The sequence below is a fragment of the Echinops telfairi genome, unplaced genomic scaffold, assembly GCF_000313985.2.
Source record: "Echinops telfairi isolate 266 unplaced genomic scaffold, ASM31398v2 ScPeMD7_1;HRSCAF=3_0, whole genome shotgun sequence".
NCBI classification, from domain to species: Eukaryota; Metazoa; Chordata; class Mammalia; order Afrosoricida; family Tenrecidae; genus Echinops; species Echinops telfairi.
Genome location: NW_022103896.1, coordinates 92,538,808 through 92,545,150, shown reverse-complemented (window position 1 = coordinate 92,545,150; position 6,343 = coordinate 92,538,808). Strand labels below are relative to the sequence as shown.

General features: G+C 39.9%; 1 non-coding gene and 1 pseudogene across 1 annotated transcript; both read right to left on the bottom strand.

The window, feature by feature from the left end:
• Positions 1-7: 7 nt before the first annotated feature.
• Positions 8-1,364, bottom strand: LOC101662289 (annotated as a pseudogene).
• Positions 1,365-5,252: 3,888 nt separating this feature from the next.
• On the bottom strand, positions 5,253-5,356 carry LOC115868750. The gene has a single exon (XR_004045751.1). It is a non-coding gene; the product is annotated as a U6 spliceosomal RNA (small nuclear RNA).
• Between the last annotated feature and the right edge of the window lie 987 nt (positions 5,357-6,343).

Below are 6,343 nucleotides of genomic sequence, written 5' to 3'. Positions count from 1 at the left end.
GTTTTCTTTCTTTGAACTCTGTTTTTAAAGCTGCATGCCCTAAAGTAGTCTGCTGTTCGAGTTTTGACCACGGTTCTTTCCAAGATAAAATGTTTTAAATACTTCCTAAAGTTTAATCATTTTTAGAGTTAAATGTACCATAGGAGTGTGTGTTGGCCAGTGTCCCATTGTGGATATGTTTACTATTAGACCTATGGACCTTGGATCACTTTGCTTCTGCATATCCTGCTGAAAATGAACCATGATGTCTTTGAAAATTCCATGTCCTTGAACATACCTTCCAGTTTGCTGGAAAAGCAGCACCAGATTGTGTTTTCATTTTGACAACAAAGATTTTTCAGCATCCACTGAGGCACTTTCCTCAACAAGGAGTTTTTTTTTGTTTTTGTTTTTTTTTTCAACAAGGAGTTTTTTGCCAAATTCTTTTTATAAAAATGCTTCAAAGACATCGTTACCATTAATAAACATGGTAATATTACCATCATTTTGTCAAGGATTTGTTTTAGTTCTTCATTTGTTGCTTTGTTATTACCCACTTTGAATCAACATACTTTGCAATTAATTATGCAGGCTCACTTGGTCCTAGATAAATATTTCAAAGGATTCCTTCATCAAATTGATAAGCATTTCATTTTCCTGAAAGCACACTTCTATAATGTGGTCCACTTTATCTGTAAAATGAAGTGGGTCTTGTACTGTATCTTTTTCAGAATTGATAACAATTGTTCTTCCAAATATTTTAACGTACTAACTCCAGTGCTATAGTACTATCTGCTGACCACCTGTTACCTGATTGAACAAGTGAGTGTGAAATGTGTGTGAGGTCAGGGATTCTAGGCTCATCAATAAGTTATCAAACCCTTTCCAGAGGATTAATGTTCTCTGAATAGCTGTTTCTCCTTCAGGCAATGAGTGGTTTTTGTGTTCTGTGGTTAAATATATGAATATTCAGTCTCCCTATTTTAAATGTTGTTTACATGGTTAAGATAGTTTGCAACTACTCTTTCTTGCATTAATTTTTGGACTCTGCAGTATACAAACAATTAGTTTCTTCCAAAAATTTCAGGTCAAATGAATGTTTAGATACCTGAAGGTCAGAAGGCATACTCTGTCCATTTCGCAATAAACTTCTGTCCACAGCTTTACCATTTCTCTCTCATTCAATTGGGAGAATAATAAATCAATAGTTTTACTTTGAACCATTTTATCACTAGTAACATAGTTTCTAAATAATTCTAAACCCATATCCCATATAGAGGGAAGCATGGAATTCTGAAGTATATATGTATGATCCTAAAAAAGAAAATACATCTAATCATGATCATTTGTCCTCAATTATCTTGTCAGCATGTGTTAATCTTTTTAAAAATAAAACATATTTTTGTAGAGTGTTGAGGGGGGTCTTTCTCATTTTTAAGTGTTATATTGTTCAATCTACATGTATTTGTCTTTATTTTTCTGTTCTTTTATTGTTAGTTTTGAGTTTTACGTATTTTATTTTATCATTGTGATCTGAGAAAATAGGTGTAGATTCTCTTTTTTTTTTTTCAAATTTATGATGGCATGCTTTGTGGCCTAGAATGTGGTCTGTTCTTGAGAATGCTCCATGTGCTTCGGAGAGAATGTATAGTAAGTTTTTGTTGGATGGCATGTACTGTACATGTCTAGGAGATCAAGCTTGTCGATTGTGTTCTTGAATTCTTTTGTGTCTTCAAGAGTATTGAGTTTCTTTCTGAAGTTCTGTCTTTCCTTGAGAGCTGGAGTCTTGAAGTCTCCTATTATTACTGTTAAGCTGTCTATATCCCTCCTCAATCCTGTGAGAATTTGATTAATGTATTTTGAGGGTCTTCCAATTGGTGCATATATGCTTGTTATGGTTATATCTTCTTAGTATCTGTTCTTGTCTCAAAATCTTTTTTTTTTTTTTCAGAAATTAACATTGTTACATTTTTTGTAGCCGTTTGCTTGGTATGCTTTTGTGCAGCCTTTGGCTTTTAGATAGTTTATGTCTTTGTTTCTGAGGTCTGTTTCTTCTTCTTTTAAATTTTTTTTTAAATACTTTTATTGGGGGTCCTTACATCTCTTATCACAATCCATACATTCACCATTGTGTCAAGCACATTTGTACATATGTTGCCATCATCCTTTTCAAAGCATTTTCTTTCTACTTGAGCCCTTGGTATCAGCTCCTCATTTTCCCCCTCCCTCCCCTCCCCTCCTTCCCTCACGAACCCTTGATAAGCTATAGATTATTATTTTCATATCTTACATCATCCTCTGTCACCCTTCACCCACTTTTCTGTTGTTTGTCCCCCTGGGAGGGGGTTATATGTTGATCCTTGTGATCGGTTCCCCCTTTCTTCCCCCACCTTCCCCTTATCCTCCTGGTATTTCTACTCTTATTGTTGTTCTTGAGGGGTTTATCTATCCTGGATTCCCTGTGTTGCAGCCTCTTATTTGTAGCAGCGTACATGTTCTGGTCTAATCCAATTTGTAAGGTAGAATTAAAGTCATGATAGTGGGGCCAAGGAAGCATTAAGGAACTAGAAGAAAGTTGTGTGCTTCATTGGTGCGATACTGCACCCTGACTGGCTCATCTTTTCGCTATGACCACTCTGAGGGGATGTCCACTTGCCTACAGATGGGCATTGGGTCTCCACTCCATCCCCCACTCCCCCATTCACACTGAGTATGATTTTGTTCTGGGTCTTAGATACCTGATCCCATCGACACCTCATGATCACAAAGGCTGGTGTGCTTCTTACATGTGGACTTTGTTGCTTCTCAGATGGTCACTTGTTTGTCTTCAAGCCTTGACCCCAGACACTATATCTTTTGATAGCTGGGCACCATTAGCCTTCTGCACCACATTTGCTTATGCACCCATTTTGTCTTCAGCGATCGTGTTGGGAAGGTGAGCATCCCGGAATGCTGGATTATTAGAACATAGTGTTCTTGTGTTGAGGGAGTACTTGAATCGAGGTCCAACGTCCATCTGTTACCTTAATTCCTAACATATAGATCTATTTCCATATTGTTATATATAAACATATTTATATATGTACATGCCTGTATTTAGACCTCTATAAATGTCCTTTGAAAACACTCCTAAACAACTGGAAAACACTCCTAAAAGTAAAAAAAAAACCAGACCTGGAACGATTTATAGCAGTGGTTCCCATCCTTCCTAATGCCATGACCCTTTAATACAGTTCCTCATGTTGTGGTAACCCCCAACCATAAATTATTTTCATTGCTACTTCATAACTGTAATTTTGCTATGGTTATGAATTGTAATGTTATGAATCTGATATGCACGATGTATTAGATAACCCTTGTGAAAGGGGTCAAAACCCACAGGTTGAGAACCACTGGTTTACAAGCTTTTCCTTTTTGGTCATTGGCTTTGTTTTTGTTGGTTGTTGTTGTTGTTTTGTTGGTTTGGTCTTCCTTTGTTGTTTTGTTTGTCTTTGCCTGGTTTTTGAGCTTATTAATATCTCTGCATGTCTATCTAGATAAGAGAGGTGGAATAAACAATTCGGAGACAAAAACAATGGGACCAACAGTTCCGGAGGGACGTGGGAGAAGGGGAGGTGGGAGAAAGGAAGTGGGGCATCAACCAACCCTGGGTCAAGGGAATAACAAGTGACCTAAAATCAATGAGAGAATGGCATAGGATGCCTAGTGGGGCTTAATCAGGGGCAATGCATCAGGGAGGAATTACTAAACCCAAATAAAGCTGAACATGATGGTGGGACAAGAGGAAAGTAAAAGGAAATAGAAGAAAGAACTAGGAGGCAAAGGACATTTATAGAGGTTTAAATATGTTTCTTATTCAGCATATTGATGAGTCTTATTTTCTTATCTATTCTGCTATTCTCTGTCTCTTTACTAGTGTATTTAGTCCATTAAGTGTTCAGTGAGATCATTGATACGTAAGTGTTTGCTGTTTGTGGGGTTAAGGGGAAGAGGGAACCCCACAAAACATCACAGGTTCGGTAGGCGCAATTGTACAGCGATAATAAGTAGAGATTATAGTAAAGTCATAGAGAGCATGAGAGTTAAAGGATGGAGTCAAGTAATGGAGTCAGATGCAATTCATGGTAGCTCACCTCAGCCCGGCTTGATGGTCCTCGTGGAGGGGGCTTAGCCGTCAGAGAAGAAGCCGCTGCTTCATCCTCCTTAGTCACCTTCTCCAACCACCCTCCGGCCAGCCACTCCCCGGCCAGCCACCCTTCCGAGAACCAGGGAGCCTCATTATTTATTGCTAACCACGCATCATCGAGTCATACATCACAGAAAGGGGCAATACAATTCATTCTAGAACAAGTTTGATCACTCTAATGTCTCATATAATAAAACAGACAATTACTATTCTGGGAGGCATGCAAGTTCTCTGATAGTGGACAATAACCTGAGTCACCAGGAGGGATATTAACATAGGCAATACAATTAATAGGAGGGGAATCACCTAGGGGTGTGCCCACATTGGTTGTGGAATAAACAGTGGTGTCTGCGTGATCTAGACAGCTGATAATGGCTATCTAACCTTGGTCATCCTTGGGCGGGTTTGCCCTCTCTGGTATCTCCTGCAAGTGAACAGACCACCATTATCCTTATCAGAAGGGAGTGGGTCTTATTTAGGGTGAGTCAGCCACTAATAGTCTAGCCACTATAGATGGCTGATGTTAAGGAGAATAACCTCTGACCTACTTTCGCTGATCACCTATTGTACAGTCACTATCAAGCAGCTAAGTCTGGTACATATTTTGGGGAGACAACTTAAGAGAAATTCTTCTGTTCCTCACAGCTGTTCCCATATTGTTTGTATTTATGTGTGTGTGGGAGTGTGTGTGGTTAGTTTCTCTGTTCTTCCTGTATTTCTTCGTTGTTTTGAATGATGCTTTGTGAGGAATCATCAGGTATATTGGTTTCAGATTAGTGTGCTACTGCTGTTATTTTTTTTGCCATAGTTCTCCATTTTTGTAGTAGTGGTCTTGCTTTTGTAAATTCCTTTAATTTCTCCTTGTCTTGAAATACTTTTATTTCTCTGTCATATTCAAGTGATAATTTTGCTGCTAAAAGATTCATGGTTGACAGTGTTGTTTTTTTCCCCATAACTTTACATACATCACACCATTGTCTTCTTGCCTTCATGGTTTCTGTTGAGATATCTGACCTTGTTTTAATTGCTGCCCCTTTGTATGTGACTGTTCTTTTTTCTCTGACTGCTTTTAGAATTTTTTCCTTGTAAAATTATGGAATACTTCACAAATATTCCTGTCATCTTTGCACAGGAGCCATGTTAATCTTTGTATTGTTCCAATTGTTATACATGTGCTGCCAAAGTAAGCACTCTTGGTGCAATTTTTTTATGCACATAAGTGTTTCAGTTTTTGGGGGGCCAGCCCCGATCCCAACTACTAAGTGGACACCTGCCCCTCCCCCTAGGAGAATCTATTTCAAAGGACGGCGTTGAATCTGCAGCTCCGGGAGAGGGACATATCTGATCAGAGCACACAGGACCAGAAGAAGGGGGAGGAGGAGAGAGTGGAGCACATCCTGGCCCACCAGGCCAAGAGGACGATGTTCCCAATTAGAGCAGCCAGTCCACAGAGAGGACCACATGGCCTGCCCCACCATGAGACATGGTGCCCCTCACTGACCCATACCCCTACAGGAGACAACGTCAGAGACACAGTGTGGGAATTGCACCCAATCTGATCCCACCACACCAAGGCAAAACACTAAGGGGGTGCAACAGAATAGCAAGGGAATGGAGCGGTGAAGTCCCCAGGGAATGCTGAAAGTATACGTTGGGGCCGGGGTGTGGTGCCCCAATAGACTGGACTGGAAAACACTCCTAAAGGCCAACAAACAATTGAACTAACAACAAGCATTTCTTTCTTGTTGTGTTTTGGTTTTTTGTCATTGGTTTATTGTATATTGTTGCTTGGTTTTGCTCTATCTTGTTTTTGTGCATGTTATTATCTTCTCAGGTCTGTCTAAATAAGATAGGCTGGATGAACAACTGGAGGAGAAAACAACCGGACCAACAGTTCCGGAGGGACATGGGAGAGGGGGTGGTGGGGGGAAAGGTAGTCATGTTAACAAACCCAGGAACAAGGGAACAACAAGTGATCCAAATCGGTGCTGAGGAGGGTGTGGGAGGCCTGGTAGGGCATGATCAAGGGTAATGTAACCAAGAGGAATTGCTGAAACCCTGGTGGGACTGAGCATGATAGTGGGACAGGAAGAAAGTCAAAGGAAATAGAGGAAAGAGCTGGGAGGCAAAGGACATTTATAGAGGTCTAGATAAAGCCATGTACATATGCAAATATAT